This window comes from Canis lupus, chromosome 8 (genome assembly GCF_003254725.2).
Source record: "Canis lupus dingo isolate Sandy chromosome 8, ASM325472v2, whole genome shotgun sequence".
Lineage (NCBI taxonomy): Eukaryota > Metazoa > Chordata > Mammalia > Carnivora > Canidae > Canis > Canis lupus.
Window position 1 is genome coordinate 20,368,789 of NC_064250.1, and position 20,943 is coordinate 20,389,731.

Sequence of the window (20,943 nt, forward strand, 5' to 3'; positions counted from 1 at the left end):
TTCTTGCATTTAGAGTAACTTATTTCTAAACCGTATACAATCTGGTGGAGGGGGGGTCACTTGGAAAGATAATTTACTCTCCAATTGAAGCAACAGGTATGAAAAGAGTGTATTGTTGCTGCCCTTTTCCCTTCCTTCTCCTTCTCTGGAAAGCAGACCTGGTACCTGGAGAAGAGTTTGACATGTTGAAACCATAATGAAACAAAGAGAAGGAGAAAGAAGATGCTAAGGATGTCAGAGGAGAATGATAGAACCTCAAAACCAGTTATATTGTGAAACTACTTCATCAATAGCAAACATTGCCTATGTCCAATTATATGGGGAAAACACGAACTTCTATTTTTAAGATGTGATTTATCAAGTTTTCACTTCTTTATTGCCAAAGGCATTCTTACATAGTGTAGAATATTTATCTAGAATAAAACTGTGAATAGAAGGTTTCCTGGTTAAAGAGTTACATTTTCTATTATAAACATTAATGTAAAAATATTCATTTAAAACATGATGCAAATTTACACCCAACCAACAACAAATGAGAATGCTTGTTTTCCTACATTGCTACAACATTAAACGTTATCAGTTTATATATTCACTAACATTTATTTAGTGCTTAATAAATGTACCCACTACTGTGCTAATTATAAAGATAGGAAAATAGACACGCTTTCCATGTTTCCAGTTATGCTCTATAAGCATTTTATTTTTTCTTGATGAATCCTGAAAAGTTCTTAAATTTGGCTTTGGTATTGCATATTTTGTGTTGTCTCTGTGGTTGAGATCAAGGGACAGTATAGGAAACTTAGGAAATAGATTCTAGAATCAGTTGGCTTGGGATAAGGATAAGGATCTCGTTACTACCTCAGTAGCTATGTGGTGATGGCCTATTAACTCTCTGAGCCTCAGTCTCCTCACCTGAATTTTGAGGATAATAACATTTTTATGGGGATCCCTGGGTGGCTCAGCGGTTTGGCGCCTGCCTGTGGCCCAGGGTGCGATCCTGGAGTCCCAGGATCAAGTCCCGTGTCGGGCTCCCAGCGTGGAGCCTGCTTCTCCCTCGTCCTGTCTCTCTCTCTCTCTCTCTCTCTCTATCATAAATAATAAGTAAATAAATCTTAAAAAATAACATTTTTTATAAGACCCATGGGTTCTGTAAAGCACTTAAAACAGGGCCTGTTTAATGTCACCTAATAGTACTGTGAGATTTTTAATGTATTTTATAATTAGTTTGTATTTGTATATATAAATGTTGCAAAATTTGGTACATTAATTTGTATGCAACTGCCTTATTGAATTTTGTTATTACATTAGTTGATTTGTTGATCTCTAATATTTCTAAATATTTAATCATATTATCTGAAAATAATCATATCATCTCTATTCCTTTCAATATCTATACTCTTATTTTGTAATCTAATATGGAACAGAATTTCCAGAAAAATAGTACCATGTTTATGTTAGAAGTCATACTAATTAAAATCCTATAACTATTTTAATATTGTTTCTGTTACTAGTCCCAATGTTAAAGGCACTCACAAAATAATGCAATATCTTTTTCAATTTCCTTTTCAAGTATAGCTGACACATGATGTTAGATTAGTTTTAAGTGTACAATATACTAAAAAAAAAAAAAAGTGTACAATATACTGATTCAACTTCTCTATACATTATGCTCTACTCACCACAAGTGTAGCTAGCACCTGCCACCATTCAATACAGTATCATTGATCATATTCCCCATGATGTGCCTTTTATTCTCATGACTTATTCATTCCATAACTGGAGGCCTTTATTTCCCACTCCCCTTTACCCATTTTGCCCACCTTCCTCTTCCCTCCCCTCTGGCATTAGTTATCTGATAAAGAGGGGGTTTCTCCACTGATCTGATAATAAGAAAAAGGCTTTGTTAACCAGAGGTTAGAAGGAAAAAGATATCTCCCATACTATTACTGTGCATTTAGAACTAGATATACAATGAACAACTTAGTTTGAATTTATAATTCAATTAACAAATTGATTTACAAATAAAATAATGAATTAGCTTTATCTAGCAAATTCTTCAAAGGTATGGGAAACATGCAAAAAATTACAGCAAAATAGAGAGAGAGAACAAATAGATACAGAAGCTAAGATGGATAAGAAGGATAAAGAATGTATTCTACAAGAAAAATTCCTATTTGTAATAGTTAGGAAACATATTCTCTAGTCCCTATAATCATATAAAATTGGCAACTTAGAGAAAATCTGATCAAAGATGAGCTTATTTGATGATAAAAATGTTTTATAGAACAGGTTGCCATAATATTATCAGTTCTCTGTATTTATCAGTCTGATTCTTTTGTTTGTTTATTCATTTGTTTTTGAGATTCCACATATAAGTGAAATCATATGGTATTTATCTTTCTCAGTCTGCCTTAATATTTTTAGTGTAATACCCTAAGGTCCATCCATGTTGTCACAAATGACATGATCTCATTTTTTTATGGCTGCATAATATTACTGGATCAGTGGAAAACCCCTTCTATATCAGATACATATTTCCATTGATCATAGTATACAATAAACTGAGCAAAATTTTGATGGAATAAAGCAAAAAATATTTGTTTATCGTACTATTTCACAGATTGGTAATTTGTGTTTGACTCAGCCATCATTCTGATCTCAACTGTGCTCCATCATGCTTCTTTGGTCAGCTGCTAGATTAGTTAAGGTTGCCTAAGGTGTCTAAGAAGGCCTCAGGATTGACAATTCATTTCTCCTCCAAGAGTTCCTCTTTATCCCATAAACTAACAGGAACTTGTTCAGTTGATAGTCACAGTTTTTGGAGAGAGAAAGCTGAAGCCCAGCTTCAAGGAGTTAGGAAATAATACTTTTTGGTATGAAGAACCACAAATGAAGGTACATAGATCCAAGAATAATTACAGTTAATTTTTGCAAATTATCTATATTACACCATCTCTTACTCTTAAGTAGCTATAATAGATCACATTTTGCAATGAGTTTTTTTTTTTAATTTCCTCATTTGTGGCCTAAAATATTTGAATCATATAAAGTTTAATTAAAAATAACTAGATGAAACTAGTAATATTTTGCAGTTTTTATTTAAACACTACTAATTGTTTGATACGTAAATATTGATTTGTATTTTGCCATATGCCTGAAATTCATTACTACATCACTAGTTCTTGGATGGTTCAGCACCTGAATGCATATGTAACTTTAATTTGATTAATCAGCATGACAAATAAATACCTTGCCACCCTGTAGACCATTGTAAGGCTGCAACTGAATGTTCCCCAACAGGAAGCAAATAGAATCCACGTTTGGTTGTTTCATATACTTTAACTTGCTGAAGGAGCACCTTTAATTTTCTAAGTAACCAGGAAGCAACCATGCATTTGTCAGCGTTCTTCAGAAAAAAAAAAAAAAAAAAAAAAAAACACATCAGAATATGTATACCATGTTTTTGAGAGGATGAATAGATTGTAAGAATAACTGTTCCTACTTGTGCATCACTAAATCCTTCTAGAGAGTGTGAGAAGCCATATTACTTAACAATCCCTTTTGCTATCACCTTCGCTTGCCTTCCACTACACTCAAATTCTCTAGCCCTCTTCACTATTATTTGGAAGATGATTGGCAGCATAATGTTGATTTGAATTTTATTTATATTCAAGAAATTAAATTTGTCTCTTTAGGCCATAAGCATTTAGAGGAAAATATAACCTATTTTAACTCTATCTTTAAATAAAATAAGAACATTCTTAAATACAAGGATACTTTTATTTTTAATGCACCCAATTATGATTTTGAACTGAAACTTTACAGAAAGTCATTTTCAGGAATTGAGGAAAGCAGATATGAGCGGTAAATTTTTAGGAGCAAACTATATCCTGCATAGTAGCCAACCTGAAACAGAAATATTGATCATAAAGGTAAAAAAATAAGGGTATAAGCTGCTATATGTAAAATAGAAAGTATTCTGGATTATAAAATACAGTTCTGAACTGGTTGTGATGGGGGTATGTGTACGCAAGTACAAGCATGTACATGTTTGCTCGCCTGTGTGCACAGTAGGTGGGGTTCACACACAAAACCTCCAAAGGAAAATTAAAAATGTGAAAGACACATGTATAGTTGTTAGAAAACAAAACAAGCAAAAACTTTTCTCAATAAAAATGCAATCATTTGATTAGATCATTAAAAGAGGGAATCCCCATGATACAGGAAAGCAAGAATCTGATTTTCAAGACTTCTTTTATTATCATTTTTCTCTTACTTTAATCACTACTGAAATTCAAAAGAGGGAAAAAGGGTGGCAAATCAAAATGCTGGTGTCTAATTTTACTTTAAGCCCTGTGTAACAAATCAATGTGCAGGTCGAGTGGTTTCCAGTGAATTTTTTCAATAAAATTGAAGAAGACTTCATCTAGATGTCACTGGAGAGATCATTAAAATGATTTTTGATAATAAATAACCTTGTTGGGTTTCTTTCTTCTTTTTTTCTTTATTGGCATAGAAATCGAAAGTTTAAAATATTAAGTGAAAAAAATAAAAAATATTAAGTGACTTTGTTGTGGAAAATTATTTTGTTTGGTTTTAATTATTTATTTTCAAAAGTTCCTTGGTGCTTTCTCATTGCAGCATTCAGAAATTATCATCTAAATAAATAAACTGATAAGAAAATACCCAGCATCCATTTCATTGAGTCATTTGCAATAAATCTGAACCGTAGACATTTATAAATTATCTAAATGCATTAAATGTATAATGTTTTGATCAATGCCTTGCTACTTATAATTATTAGAATGATTACTGAAGTCAAAAAATTTAAAGTTGAAACTGTTTGGTCACATCTGATGGAAAAAAAAAAAAAACATGTTGCTCAAATATACCTTAAAGCTGAAACCCTTAGCCACACTTTTTTGGCCAACTTCTGGAATCACCTTTCTAATTTGGCTCGTATTTTGGACAGAGCAACAAAGCTCCCAGAGTGGGTCTCTTTCTGGGCCCTGGTTCTCAGTAAGGCAGGGCCCTGTCCACTCCTTCCTCTGTGGAGAGGGCAGTATTCATTAGGCTGAAAAGTTAATCAGATGTGACCAAACAAAAATTAAGATGGTGAGACCTCGATCTGAAACCAAATCCTTGTCCTATCTTTGCCCTAACTGCTTACAGAATGGATCATGTTCCCCTTATGTCGAGGTGACCACTTATTTGCTCTCCTGCCTCCTTGAAAGAAAAAAGTGAATTATGTTTGCCACTGATTTAGCCACATGAATCAAACTCATCTCATCACCCTTTTATGGGTCCAAAGCTGCTGCCTCTAAACGTGCAATCTCATTGTGCTTTGTATCAGTTAGTGCTGGAGAAATCTTGAATAGCTTATGTACAAAACTGTTTTTAAATTTTATATTATTTTGAAACTTTGCTTCTTTAGGGTTGGGGCACATTGACCACCCCGTCTGGCTGAGAACTCTCTACAGTCTGTAGGCTGACAGTGTGCTGATCTTTTAAAAGTTTCTTTCCCTCCCCAACTCCCCTTTTAGGTGAGGTTTCCATGAGGTCTGTTAGGTGTGCATCCTGCAGCTTATTGGCTTAAAATGCACTCTTCCTTTGGTGGCCTCTCTTTGGGGGCCGATTGGGAGAAAGAAACCAATAGTGCAAACTGTTTTGATACTGAAAATTGACAAGTGTCTTTTTGAAATAAAGAACCAGTCCCTCTCATAAATAAATAAATAAATAAATAAATAAATAAATAAATAAATAAAAAGTTGAAACTGAGACCCCCTACACAAGTACAACCTCTGAATAAAGGACTCTTTTTTTGTATTTCAACTGTCCCCACTTAGTCTAAAGACCCATGATTATTCATTTTTGAGGAAATCTGTGGAAGTCCCAAGACTAGATAACATGACTCACCAACCATGATGAAAATATTAATGGCTAAATAGCTAAAGGAGAATATATATGGCAAACTTACCAAAATGTGAACAAAAAGAAATACATTTGAATGCTCATATAAAGAAAGTAAATAATTAAAAACCTTGTCATAATTATCTAGACATCTTTTAAACAAATAAATTAGAACAATCTTGTAATTAACTTTTAGGGAACTGAAAAACAAATACCTATTTCCCCAAATGTATTGTGAGATCAAAATTGCAGTGATATATAAGGTGATAAATTATTCATAAAACAAGAAAATTATAGCCTAGTTTCCCTCATGTGTGGAAAACTTGGCTAAAATTTTGTCCTTTGAATAACTCCGTGGCTGGATTATTGGAGGGATTTTTAATCTGAAGGCATACACGATAATTAAAACAAAAAACAAAACCAGGAACTCAATCCACTGTAAGCTTTGTATTGTGAGCTGTGATGTTACAACCTTGAACTTCATATGAACTGAGATGTGGTTAATGGAGAAGTTCAGCAACTTCAGCTCCAGGGAAAGTTCCACTAGTTACCCTGCCCAAGCAGCAACTGTATATAAATATGTCGCTTAAAAGGAGACATCTGAAAAAAATCTGTACCAAAGGTTTCTGACATAAATCATCCTAAAAGAATTTTCTTTTGTGAGTTGTTTTAAAATGTAGAGAAAATAACCCCTATTGCTTAATAGAATTAGCTTATTTATTTATTCCTTAAGATCAATATTTCAATACATTTTATTTAGAATCATAGACTGATAAAGTGGAAGGGACATTTGGGATATTCTAATCTAGCTGTTTCCTGCTGCGAATATGGGATGAGAAGGGTTACGTGATCTTCCCCAAGTTTATGTTAATTGACAGAAAAGTTGGAACTGAAACCAAGTTTCCATAGTTTTCCATTGTTTTATTCTCTCCCTTTTTAAGAGCCAATTCTAGAAACTACTTGGTATAAGAAGATATTGTACCCCTGAAAATTTTCTTGCAGTGTTCAGTCAAATGAAAGCAGGGCTGTGAAAGAGTGGCTCCCATAAAAAGAAAGAAGTCAGGTAGTATACTACCCGTCCCACTAGGAATTCACAGAGCAGTGTATTCCCATAAAGCTTATAAAGTGAAAATACTAGAAAGAATCAGAATTCATAAAGGGCAGAGATCATAGCTCGTCTCCGGAAGTGGTATTCTGAGGTAGGTATTTTAATGACCTAGTTGGATCATTTTTTGACTGAGAAAATTAATTCTTTTTCAACCAACTATCAGTGACTGACACATAGGTTTATTCTGTATGACCTAACAACAAAATATGTTTTGTTTTGTTTCTTAGTCAATGTGTGTCAAATTTAATATGCTTAGGAATCACCAAGAAGTTAAAAAACAGAGTTGAGGGATCCCATACACAAAGACTGCATTAGCAGGCTTGTAGGGGAGCCTAAGTACTTGCATTGAGAACAGGTAACTGCGGTGATCCCAGTGTATTGGTCTTAAGTTCACCTTTTGAGAAAAATTGTTTCAAGGCATCTAAACATCTCTAATAGCATTTTCTTACCTTTGTTCTTCACTGCTCTTAATTATGTGTGCTTTCCTTTGAGAAAGTTTTCTATAGTCATGCATCAAATATATACTGAGTCTGACTTTAATCAGTATATTTTACTCATTGTTTTTGGTCAGTCAGAGCACATTGCAATATAAATGCATATCTACTTAAAAGGGCCATATTTATTATTTCTTTGAAATATACATCATCAGCTGAATATAATCATGTATACATATGTACTCTGTGAAGTCCCTATAAAAGAATTTTGATTGTTTGGACATAAGCTAAGTAAACTGATGTTATGCAGATTTGGCTTTCAGTCAAGAGATTCAAAAACAGATATTCATTCGAAAATGACTCCAAAAATACCTTGCTAATTAGTTGTGCTATGTTATAGGTTCGGTTAAACTATACATCAAATTAGGTATCCTAGGATACAATTTTTTTTTTCAGAACAGTCTGTCTAGGAGATTTAACACAAGAATAATAATTCATAAAATTCAGATTCTGATTCTGTAGGTTTGGAGCAGAACATAAGAACCTGCATTTCCACCATGCTCCCAAGTGATACTACATTGTGAACAATGCTTTGGAGGATAGTTCTTTCACCAAAATGTGACAACTCTATATTTTGAATTTATTTATCATGTTTTCTGACAGTAGTGTTCCAGTGAAGTTTTGTTCAATATAATTGTAGGAGCTCATTGAAGGTGTATGTTGGAGATTTCTTTTGTTCCTAAAAAGTAAAAAAAAAAAAAAAAAATTCATTGTCTTAGATATTTTTTTTTTCCTGTACTCATATATGGAATGCCTTGTCCATTTGTGTTTTTTGCAAGATAATTGACCTAAGGTAAGAATCACTTAACTCTTCAGCTTGCACTGGGCAAAAGTGAATTTTCCAGGCTTTACTATCTTAAACCAGTAAATCCGTGGTGAGAAATAAGGCAAGATCAACATCTTTCTGTTAAACAAAATGCCTCATCAGATGAAGAAATAATAATATTCACACTTCCAGAACTTTCTGGTTGAAAGGTCAAAACCAGAAGTTTTACATTTCGTATGCATAGTAGAATAGTTGGAACAAATTTAAAAAGATACTTTAATTTATTCAGTTGAAAGGGCAAAAGAAAATACTGCAGAGAATTATCCTTTCCAGAAGTCTTGAAATAGCTATTACAAACTATTTCATTTTTAAGAAAGTCTTCATACAGACTAGGTCTTGAGAAATACATACATACCACTCCTCTGCTGAAGTCAGAATAATATGATGTTTTCCTAATTTATTTATTTTTTAAAGGTTTTATTTATTTATTCATGAGAGACACACAGAGAGAGGCAGAGATATAGGCAGAGGGAGAAGCAGGCTTCCCTCAAGGAAACCAACGTGGGATTCAATCCTGGGACTGCGGGATCAGGCCCTGAGCTGAACGCAGATGCTCAACTGCTGAGCCACCTAGGCATCCCAAAATTTTCCTATTTAATATTCCATTTTTCTAATTTAACATCGTGCCTCTAGCTTGCTATTTCTGCCTTTTGCTATACTTCCTGTGACTTAAAGAGCAAGTTGAGTCTTATTTTCTGTCCAGTTCTTTCCCATCCCCATGTAAAATCTCTTAGAGAAGATAAACCAAATTGATATATTGATATATACCTTCAAGGAGAAAAATATGACACCAAGTCTCCATTCTAACTTTTGTGGATTCCTAGAATCCAGAGCTTGGCTCCACAATTTAAAAAATGAGTTAAAGGGACACCTGAGTGGCTCAGTGGTTGAACGTCTGCCTTTGGCTCAGGGTGTAATCCGGATTTCTGGGATGGAGTCCCACATTGTCTTCCCTGCATGGAGCCTGATTCTCCTCCCTCTGCCTATGTCTCTGCCTCTCTGTGTCTCTCATGAATAAATAAATAAAATCTTAAAAAATAGTAAGTTAAAAAATAGCTGCCACTGTATCTCAGTTAGAGTTCTGCATCCTTTTGTCCATTCTAAAAACTCTAGTCAGAATTATTTTGATTTTTGCACTGTCAGTGATTTCTAGTTTGCTTCCCATTAAAGACTATCATGAGATATATGTTGATTCTTTCCTAATTGAAGCTGGTCAGCATTTAAATGTTTCGTTGTGCATAGTAATATACTTTGGATGAAGGAAGGAAAAAGCATTCCTGACCTGTGATATAAACATATGGAATCATAGTGATAGAAGCATTAGAGGTAATATTGATATAATAACACATTCACAGTATTAATTAGGAAACGAAAATTTATCTCTCTCTACCTTCACTTTTATTTTCAGGAAAATGAGGTCATGTATACCTGCCTTATCTCTCCTCAGATGCTATGAGGATGAAATTAGACAATATGTATAAAGTAGATTGATAAGCTAAAAAATTAAACAAGTATTTTTTTAATAATTTGTTGCATTGCATTACACAGTGTATGGTTGAACAAACAGGTCCAGTAGGTAGCTTTTATATTTCCTAATTCTCTCTCTTTAGTACATCATGTTATCTCAAACAAAAAGCATCCCACACTTGAAACAAAAAGCAAAGCTAGAACTGGTTCTAAAGAAACACAGAGCATAAGGAAATATAGAAGATCAATTTAATAGTCAAAAAGTTGAAAAGAAAAATATTTCAAACCAATGAAAAAGTATTTCACAGATCATTAACCCACCATACATATAAATTTGTCAAAATTCTTGTGTAGAGAACTATGCTTGGGGAGGAGGTAGGGGCTGAGTAGCCAAAAACAAATGCCCTCTACCTCAGAGTTTCCTAATGGGTAAAATATGCATAAAAGTTGTCAGGTTTTTTTTTAAAATATAATAGATGCCATTTAAGCTGAGAAATTATCCTTTGTGAAATTTTCAGATTTCATTTCATCAGGTAATTGACTTATATTAAATAATAATATTTTTCGCGTCCTGAAATTCATTGTTTCAAATTCTCAAAATACAGTATTTCCATTGCTACAGTTTGTCAGTAATTCTTAGAGAAAGCAACATGTTTTGTCATTTTTCTTTACATGGAGTTATGTTCTACTTTTATAGAAAAATTGGTAACTTTTTTTCTTTAACATTTTTAAATTGTTTTTCTACAATGCTGTGGTTCATATATAAGAAAAAATGCAGAGTTTTATGAATATAGTTCTGGAGAGATCATTAAATTTACTGAGGCTGAAAGTTTCAAGATTCCATAAAATATGCTAAAATTTATTAGGTACACGGCAAACCCTCTTCAGTTGTAGACTGTGAATGTAAGAAATATTTAAGCTGATTTTTAAAAGTAGATTCCTGTTTCTACCTTATTCTCTAATAGTCTCACTTAATCAGATTCCTTTGAATAGCACTCTTGAGTCTATTTTTACAAGCATTACAGTGGTTCTATTTTTAAAAATATTTTATTTATTTATTCATGAGAGACACAGAGAGAGAGGCAAAGACATAGGCAGAGGGAGAAGCAGGCTACCTGTGGGGAGTCTGATATGGGACTCAATCCCAGGACCCCAGGATCATGACCTGAGCCAAAGGCAGATGCTCAGCCACTGAGCCACCCAGGTGCCCCTACATTGACTCTTTAAACATGAAGGCTTGAGAAAGCTCTGAAAATTCCTTCCCAGGTGTTCCCCAAATAACTCTTCATAAGAAAGATTGCCCTGTAGAATACATAAAATAAATTTTAAAATATAGTGAAAAAGATTATTACTCAATGAAATTCGAAGAGTAGGCAAAAGTAAGAGCAAGTACAGTGTATCTTTTTTTTTTTCCTGATGCTCTTCTCCCTTCCAGTTTAGTTCAGACTCATGAAGCAGATGCAATGTTGATCTTTACAATCCCTTAGAATTCTAATGACAGAATGCATTACATTTTGGATCATGGAAGACTGAATTGCCAAGTCAGAGAAATTGACTCGTTTTTGCAGAATTGACTAGTATAGCCCACAACTTAGAAAAACAAACTGTCAAAGTCCTACGTTCTGAATTTCAGAGAACAGCAAGCCGTGAGACCAGTTTTCAAGTTTTTCAAGGCACAATTTCAAGAAAACTGTTCTTTCAATTCTCATTTGCCTTCCCCTGTGGGGGGAACTAGAGTTGAGATACGAGAACACAGGTGGTCTTTTGAGGGAGGAGTTATCTTCAAGGAAGGGATACTGGCTGGTTCTCATTACCATCATAGTATGTAATAGTCACTGGAGAATTGCTTGTATTATCTGTGGATGTCTGAAAGGAGACACGATTATCTTATGTCATACTAGACTACAGTCCTCTGTGGAAACAACATAGTGAAGAAGCTAAATGATTTGGAAATGCCACATATCATCTCCAAGCATTTCCCTCATCCTTTTCTTTTTTAAAATTCTTTTTTTTTCTTTTTTTTTTTTTTGGCATATATATCATGAGGGGTGGGGCAAGAAGTTTGACAGTGCTCTTGCCCTCAAGAGGCTGACAATATGCTAACATTCAGGAGAAATTACAAATACAAAGGTGTGACAATTATCAGTGTATTGCCGCTCAGCAGCAAATCCAGCTGCCTTTGTCCTGATGTGCTTTTGCCAGATGGTGCAGTGTTAGGATTGATCAGTAGAAGGTGCTGGAGCTACATGGGAGGGCAAAGGTGCACCCTTCCTAATTTTTGTTTGTTTCTTGCTTGCAGCACACAGTGGCTAATGGCCTGTACAACCTCCAAAGATCCTCACTCTGAGTGAGTTTCAGAGCACCCTCACAAGTAGCTTCCCAGTTACAGTGTCATTCTCAGGCAGCTTCCCAGAGCATTCCACCAGTGACTCTTAGTGCATCTTCTCAGAGTATTTGGGCAACTTCCTGTAAACCTCACCAGTGCTCCAGCAAGTAGCTTCTTAAAGTTGAAGCAGCACCTTAGTGAAGTTCCCTACTATCCACGGGGCCTTGCCAAAACCCACTCTACTAAGGCCTGAGTCTCAGCCTTAGTGGGAGCTGAGGAAGCTCTTCCAAATTTGTTCCTGCCTTAGATAATCTGCCTTAGCCCTAGAAATTTTGGCTTCTTTCTGTATCTGCTATCCCCATATTCTTTTGAACTATCCTTTACCCCTTAGTAGTTAATCTTCTCTTATTAGTTAATAATTCTTTTTTATATATTTTTATATTGGAGTTCGATTTGCCAAGATATAGCATAACACCCAGTGATCATCCTGTGAAGTGGCCCCCTCAGGGCTTGTCACCCAGTCACCCCATCTCCCTGCCCACCTCCCCTTCCACCACCCCTTGTTCCTTTCCCAGAGTTAGGAGTCTCTCATGTTCTCTCACCCTCACTGATATTTCCCACTCATTTTCTCTCCTTTCCCCTTTATTCCCTTTCACTATTTTTTATATTCCCCAAATGAATGACACCATATAATGTTTGCCCTTCTCCAATTGACTTATTTCACTCAGCATAATACCTTCCAGTTCCACCCACATCAAAGCAAATGGTGGGTATTTATTGTTTCTAATGGCTAATAGTCCATTGTATATATAGACCACATCTTCTTTATCCATTCATCTTTCGATGGACACCAAGGCTCCTTCCACAGTTTGGCTATTGTGGACATTGCTGCTATAAACATTGGGGTGCAGGTGTCCCGGCGTTTCACTGCATCTGTATCTTTGGGGTAAATCCCCAGCAGTGCAATTGCTGGGTTATAGGGTAGCCCTATTTTTAACTCTTTGAGGAACCTCCAGACAGTTTTTCAGAGTGGCTGTACCAGTTCACATTCCCCGAACAGTGCAAGAGAGTTCTCCTTTCTTCACAGCCTATCCAACGTTTTTTGTTTCCTGTCTTGTTAATTTTCACCATTCTCACCGCTGTGAGGTAGTATCTCATTGTGGTTTTGATTTGTATTTCCTTGATGGCCAGTGATGCAGAGCATTTTATCATGTGTTTGTTGGCCATGTGTATATCTTCTTTGGTGAAATTTCTGTTCATGTCTTTTGCCCATTTCATGTTTGGATTGTTTGTTTCTTTCCTGTTGAGTTTAATAAGTTTTTTATAGGTCTTGGATACTAGCCCTTTATTTGATAGGTCTTATGCAAATATCTTCTCCCATTCTGTAGGTTGTCTTTTAGTTTCCTTGATTGTTTCTTTTGCTGTGCAGAAGCTTTTTATCTTGATGAAGTCCCAATAGTTCATTTCTGCTTTTGTTTCCCTTGCCTTCATAGATGTATCTTGCAAGAAGTTGCTGTGGCCAAGTTCAAAAAGGGTGTTGCCTGTGTTCTCCTCTAGGATTTTGATGGATTTTTGTCTCACATTTAGATCTTTCATCCATTTTGAGTTTATCTTTGTGTATGGTGTAAGAGAGTGGTCTAGTTTCATTCTTCTGCACGTGGCTGTCCAATTTTCCCAGCACCATTTATTGAAGGGACTGTCCTTTTTCCAGTGGATAGTGTTTCCTGCTTTGTCGAATATTAGTTGACCATAGAGTCAAGGGTTCCACTGATCTATGTGTCTGTTTTTGTGCCAGTACCACACTGTCTTAATGATCACAGCTTTGTAGTACAACTTGAAATCTGGCATTGAGGTGCCCCTGGCTCAAGTTTTCTTTTTCAATATTCCCCTGGCTATTCAGGGTCTTTTCTGATTCCACACAAATCTGAAGATAATTTGTTCCAACTCTCCGAAGAAAGTCCATGGTATTTTGATAGAGATTGCACTAAATGTGTAAATTGCCCTGGGTAACACTGACATTTTCACAATGTTAATTAACTCTTCCAATCCATGAGCATGTATATTTTTCCTTCTCTTTGTGTTTTCCTCAATTTCTTTCAGAGTGTTCTGTAGTTTTGGGGGTCTAGATCCTTTATCTCTTTGGTTAGGTTTATTCCTAGGTATCTTATGCTTTTGGGTGCAATTGTAAAGGGGATTGACTCTTTAATTTCTCTTTCTTCAGTCTCATTGTGAGCGTATAGAAATGCCACTGATTTCTGGGCATTGATTTTGTATCCTGCCACACTGCCAAATTGCTGTATGAGTTCTAGCAATCTTGGGGTGGAGTCTTTTGGGTTTTCTAGGTACAGTATCATGTCATCTGTGAAGGGGGAAAGTTTGACTTGTTCTTTGCCAATTTGAATGCCTTGTATTTCCTTTTGTTGTCTGATTGCTGAGGCTAGGACTTCTAGTACTACATTGAATAGCAGTGGTGAGAGTGGACATCCCTGTCTTGTTCCTGATCTTAGGGAAAAGGCTCCCAGTATTTCCGCATTGAGAATGATATTTGTTGTGGGCTTTTTGCAGAAAAAGAAAAAAAAAAGAAAAAAAAAGAAAAAAGAAAAGAAAAAAGAAAAAGTAAAGAGGAAAATAAAGAAAAATAAAAAATAAAAGAGGAAAAAAAGTGGGGGGGGGTACTGGGAGATGGTGATGGTGATGAAGTTGTGGAGGGAGAATGTAGTCTACCTGAGGGGTCCTAGAGGGTGATCCTCTTGGTTCTGAGTGTATTAAGTTCTGTATGTTAGAAGATGCTTAGTCTGAAATTTATATAAACCAGCAATACTTGTAGAAAGCCTCAACACAGACCATTAAAACATAAACAAGATAAAAGAGGGGGCCACAATGGGAATGAAGAGAGAATATAATCTCTCAGAATGAACCAGCACAATATGGTTACTTAGAACCACTTGGTTCTGGGTGCATGCTGGTCATGTTTTAGAAGGTATTAACTTCCGCCATTGTGGAACAAGATGAGACAGAGAAAACAAAAAACACAAAACACAAAAAATATATCTCATATATCTCCCAAAATTAAATTGAGTATACTGAAGGGAATCTAGAAGTTGAAAATAATTGTAGAAATATGAAAGTCAACAAGGAAGACACTTAAAAATGAAGAGGTGCTAAAATATTGTAGTTAAGGTGGGAAAAGAGAAAAAATATTGGAAATTTTTAGTCTGATATAAAAATGAGGGGATTCCTGGATGGCTCAGCGGTTTGGTTCGTGCCTTCCACCCAGGGTGTGAGCCTGGTGTCCTCGGATGAAGTCCCGCGTCGGGCTCCTTGCATGGAGCCTGCTTCTCCCTCTGCCTATGTCTCTGCCTCTCTCTCTCTCTGTGTGTCTCTCATGAATAAATAAATAAAATCTTTAAAAAAAATAAAAAATAAATAAAAATGAGATGTACTGGTAAAAGGGAAAAAAGAAGGAGGGGTACCCTCTAGTTCTATAGAGTTTAAATCCCTCAGCCTCCCCTGGAGCTTCCAGCGCTGCTGGGTCAAGATCCTGCTCTTCCCCTGTCCTTCCAGCTGGTCTTCTGGGGGAGGGCCTGCTGTGCTGACTCTCAGATGTGTGCACCTGGGGGAGCTGCACCCCCCCGTGCCAGGCTCAGTAGGAGCTGTTGGCCCTGTGAGGCCCCTGTTCCCTGGGGCCCCGCTCCATCCCAGGCACAGGGCGACACCCGGAGGAACAACCCCACTGGCAGCGGCCGGCTCTCCAGCCCTGGAGTCAGCTCCCCCAGTAACCACCGCAGCTCCTAGTCTGCAGTGGCCTGGATGCTCCGGGGGCGGGGGCGCTGATCTGCACAGCTCGGGGCGCTCAGGGCAGGAGCGTCTTCCATCTCTCCCGGGGGAGCGCAGGATCCCCTGCACCCTGGGATCCAGGGCCTGCGCTGCTGGAATTGTGCTTCCGGGGCCGCAGCTCCTGAGGCAACAGGGCGCAGCCCCCTCCGCCCGGAGCCCCGGCCTGACCCCCTGGCTTCTCCCCAGGCCCCCCGGTGGGCTTCAGCCCTTTACTGAGCTCCGCCCACGGGGTGTGGCATGCTCCACCCCCTACACTTCTTCTGTTAGTGACCCCGGGAACCTGGGGGCTCCACTGCCCCTCCTGGGATCCTGCCCGAGTTCCCTGCTGAGCGCCCTTCCATCCGGGAAGAATCCGGTGCGGATTTTTAAAGTTCCCGCTTCTCCGGGGCTGGGCTCCCCTGTCCCCAGGCTCTTGCTGCTGGGCCTCAGCCCGGCTCCTCGCGGGGCCCCTCCCCCACTGGATTGTTTTTACTGCCCCCCCCCCCCCCGCCTTCCTACCTTGTTAGAAGCCTAAACCCTTCTCTCTGTAGGTTACAGCTGTTCTCTCTTTAAATCTCAGTTTGAATTTGTAGGTTTTCAGGATGATTTGCAAGTTATCTAGGTAAGTTGGAGGGGACAGGTGACTTGGGGACCCTACTCCTCCGCCGTCTTGCCAGGCCCCCCCTCTTATTAGTTAATAATTCTTAACAACCTTCCACCAGTTATTTCCCTTATTCTTAATATGACAATAATTCTGTTTACCTCACAAGATACATAATAATACTTGCTATGGAATATTTTGTAAGTAGAGGACCAAGTAAGTAAGGCATTTCTTGACTGATCTACCTAATTGTCTTAGTCTATTTGGGCTGATAAAACAAAATACCTCAAACTAGGTAGCTTATGAACAGCAGACTCTTAGGGCTTACAGTTCTGGAGGCCAGAAGTCCAATATTAGGGTACTAGCATGGAGAGTGAGGCCCTCTTCCCAACTGGAGACCTCTCTTTGTACCCTCACATGGTGGAGGGGGCTAAGGGACTTAGTAGAATCTCTTTTATAGGGCACTATCTCAAACATTCAAGACCTCACCCTTATAACTTAAGCACTTCCCAGAGACTTCACTTACTAATGCTAGCACCTTGGGGTTTAGGATCTCAACATGACTTTGAGGAATACAAATATGCAGAAATAGAAATAGAAAACAGCTTGATTAACCACATATAAGAATGTGAATCACTTTAAATGTAAGGTAATACTCATTGTCTTCCAAATTTTTCTTTTCTTTTCTTCTTTTAAGATTTTATTTATTTATTCATGAGTGACAGAGAGAGAGAGAGAGGCAGAGACATAGGCAGAGGGAGAAGCAGGCCTCCTGCAAAGAGCACAATCTGGGACTCGATCCTGTATTCCAGGATCACGCCCTGAGCCGAAGGCAGACACTCAACTGCTGAGCCACCCAGGTGTCCCTGTCTTCCAAAATTTTCATATAAACTCATACTCAAAAGCTTATTTTGATGATACAGCCTGTTATTAGGCATAATATCCACTTGCAGATCTAGATTTAAAAAGATCTATTATATTTCATTATGTTATATGGCATCAAAAGATACTAGCTTCTAATTTTAAAATAACTAAGTCATGAGGATGTAATGGATAGCATGATGACTGTAGCTAATAATACTGTATTACATATTTGAAAGTTGTGAAGAGTAAATATTGCAAGTTCTCCTTACAGGGAAAAAAAGATATACCTTCATATGGTGACAGATATTAACTACATTTTTATTGTGATCATTTTGCAATATATGAAAACATTGAATCTGTATATTATACACCTGGAACTAATATAATACTATATGTCTATTATACCTCAATATTTTTTAAAAATAAAAGGCAATGAAAAAGCTCCATAAATTCAATGCCAGGCATATTTTGAAAGAGAGTATCTTTATCCCCAGAAAGTTAAAAAAAATAAAAAAGAACTTAAAAAGAATGTACAGAGATAATCAAATTACAGTTAAATAAAATTATTCAGAAACAGTACACAAATTAAGGTGATAGACTCTCCAGCTACTATTCCAGATCATTTCAAAATAGTGACTCTTAAGTTTAGAGAGGACCTATGTACTAAAACCTTAAAAATAAGCCAGTGAGGGGTGCCTGGATGCCTCAGTGATTGAGTGACTGCCTTTCGTTCAGGTCATGATCCCAGGGTCCTGAGATTGAGTTCCACATCAGGGTCCCCGCAAGGAGCCTGCTTCTTCTTCTGCCTATGTCTCTGCCTGTCTCTGTGTGTCTCTCATGAATAAAAAAATAAAATCTTTTTTAAAAAAGCCAGCTAAACTATGACAATTATTTAATTGGATAATTCGTTATCATCCTGCCTAGTTCGGTAGTAAATTCCCATCTATTAGCATGTACAGCTAGTTTTCCTCTCCATTTTCTGGTCTGATTCCTATTGATAGTAATTTATTCCTTCAGCTGACATTTAATAAATTATAAAATTAGCTTATGATGGGTCATGACAATGCTCAAGACCTCACGTGGGCAGCAACTGATAATAAACCCCAAAGGATCACATGTTATAGAAGGAATCGGGTTTAATTTTGATTCACGCTTTACCCTTTCCTGTTGACCTCTGGAAAACATGCACACATGCACACATACACGGGAGCCTATTTGAACTCTATATCCTATGATTAGGTGTCAGATACATAGCAGAATCAGATTACGAAAGGTCTGTATTGCTACATTATATTACCTAGCCTATTGAAGACATTTCCAGTAAACTATAATAATGTCAAAAAATTCTAAATATTTCTCCTAAGATCACAATCCTATAAAAATTAAAACTATTTTCTAACCAGGCATGTTAATTGTCTTCTAAAACAATTTTTACACTGTAAGAAGTGATTATGAATGTGGCTTCCCAGGCAACCTCATCTACAAATCACCTAAATCCAATTTAGTGTGATTTATTTTATATAGTTACACATTAACTGTACTTATTATTGGCTTACTTTAAAAGTTTTGTGGTTATTATATCCATCAATAATAAATTGGTAAGCATCAATGAGCTTTTATAGCATACCATACATCAAATTATATACTACATGCTATACAAAATGAAGAAAATTACCCACTTCCTATAAATATTTCATAATCTACAGATGTTTCATCTTCAAGATCCTCCAGTTATTTAGAGTAAACCAAAAGCTTCTATATTCCATATTCCATATGAACTATAATTTTTTAACCTGTTAGAAAATCTTATGTTGATTACTTTGTGTCTAATTAGGATACTTTGAGAGCAGAATAAAAATCCCAATATTCATATGCCTTAACATGAGTAGTCCATTGGGGCATTTTTAAAATTCTAAGTAAATAATAAAAAAAAATAAAAATTAAAATCATATCAAAAGCATGATGGATTAGATGCCTTAATTATTTCTCAGAATATACATAGAAGGAAATTATATGAAAAATTGCTAAAAATAATTCTGGTGATTAATTTTAATCTATAAATTTTTGGCAGCCCAGGGGGCTCAGTAGTTTAGCGCCGCCTTCAGCCCAGGGCGTGATCCTGGAGACCAGGGATCAAGTCCCGCTTCGGGCTCCCTGCATGGAGCCTGCTTCTCCCTCTGTCTGTGTCTCTGCCTCTCCCTCTCTTTGTGTCTCTCATGAATGAATAAATAAAATCTTTTTAAAAATCTATAATTTTTTTTGTTTTTCTCCCATGTTATTTCTAGGGCAGTCAGATACTAAATCTAGGTCATTTTTCTGAGGAAATGAGGAAAAGAAAACATTTTTATTTTTGTTTCATTCTTATTTCAAAATTTTCATTGGTACTCAACCTCTGTCATTTCAGGAGTGGGTGACTGATTATTACAATTATAAAACATTACTCTAAGTTATAATGTAAACACCTTTGAGATCTTCAGTGTGTTTTAAACATAAAAAATGTCATGCTAATGAGAATTATGATGAAAAAATGCTTGGCTTCCTTCTCAATCTCATGTCCTAATGGATATGAGAATTTAATGGAGGTGGTGGAGCTTAAGCAGTTTCAACTGGCACTAGGCAAAAAATTGCAGAAAAGTTACAGTTGATTGAAATTGCTTGGCAGAAACATTCACTTATATGGTCCAAAATTATAATGTTTACTATAATATTGGCTAGATTTTGGAAACAAATGTACTTAACTGATACTTTTTTCAGATATTACTGCAGATGAACCCTTTATGAATGATAATCTGTTTAGAACCAAGTGCTGACAAATATCTTGCCTAAAAGAGCCTGGCTCTTCATTTCTGTATGTTATGATGCCAACTTTAAAACATATTGTTTCTGGCATGCCTGCAAAAGCAATTGAAAAGAACGGAAGCACTTATAAAAATCACCTGGCAGGATACATTTTATTATATTTTTACAATCAGGCACTTAAAATAAACATTATGAATAAGGATATAAAGACAATGTTAATTTATTTTGCTATTTCTTTATATACTTGGGCCTGGAATGGAGCAAGATTATTTAGCAATATTTTAAATAAGCAAATTGAGAACCTTCTAAAAAGTACAAATTCTTATTTAAAATAATGAATAGCATGATTTGGAGAGGGTGCCTTTTATATACATGTAATGTTTGTATAGTATATATATTAGGGTGCTACTGTCTATCTCCACACACACACCTCCATCATGGGAAGGCAAAATATTTTTCTGTCATTATACTTAATGTGATCTATATTTGCTTGTTAGAAATCCTAGTTTATAAATATCATACATTTTTAAAACATATTGTTAGCTTCAGATAAATCCCTGAAGTTATTTGGTGATCTGGATAAAAAAAGTTGCCTGTAAATGCTACTTTTAAAATGTAGATATTGGAATCTATTCTTTTCTTTTCTTCTATTTTTGGTACAGAGACTTGTAAGTGATAACAAGCTGTTCTTGATTGAAGGTATACTACGCCTTACATATTGAACTATATATG

The 20,943-nt window shown here is 36.3% G+C and overlaps 1 long non-coding RNA gene across 1 annotated transcript in view; it reads right to left on the bottom strand.

The window, feature by feature from the left end:
- Positions 1 to 19,142, bottom strand: part of LOC118355517 (uncharacterized) — a 32,382-nt gene extending 13,240 nt beyond the window's left edge. Inside the window, exons 1-2 of the long non-coding RNA XR_004818128.2 lie at positions 19,092 to 19,142; positions 3,250 to 3,406 (exon numbers count right to left, since the gene is read on the bottom strand). This is a non-coding gene — a long non-coding RNA (uncharacterized LOC118355517). The remainder of the gene's footprint in view (positions 1 to 3,249; positions 3,407 to 19,091) is intronic.
- Positions 19,143 to 20,943: the final 1,801 nt, after the last annotated feature.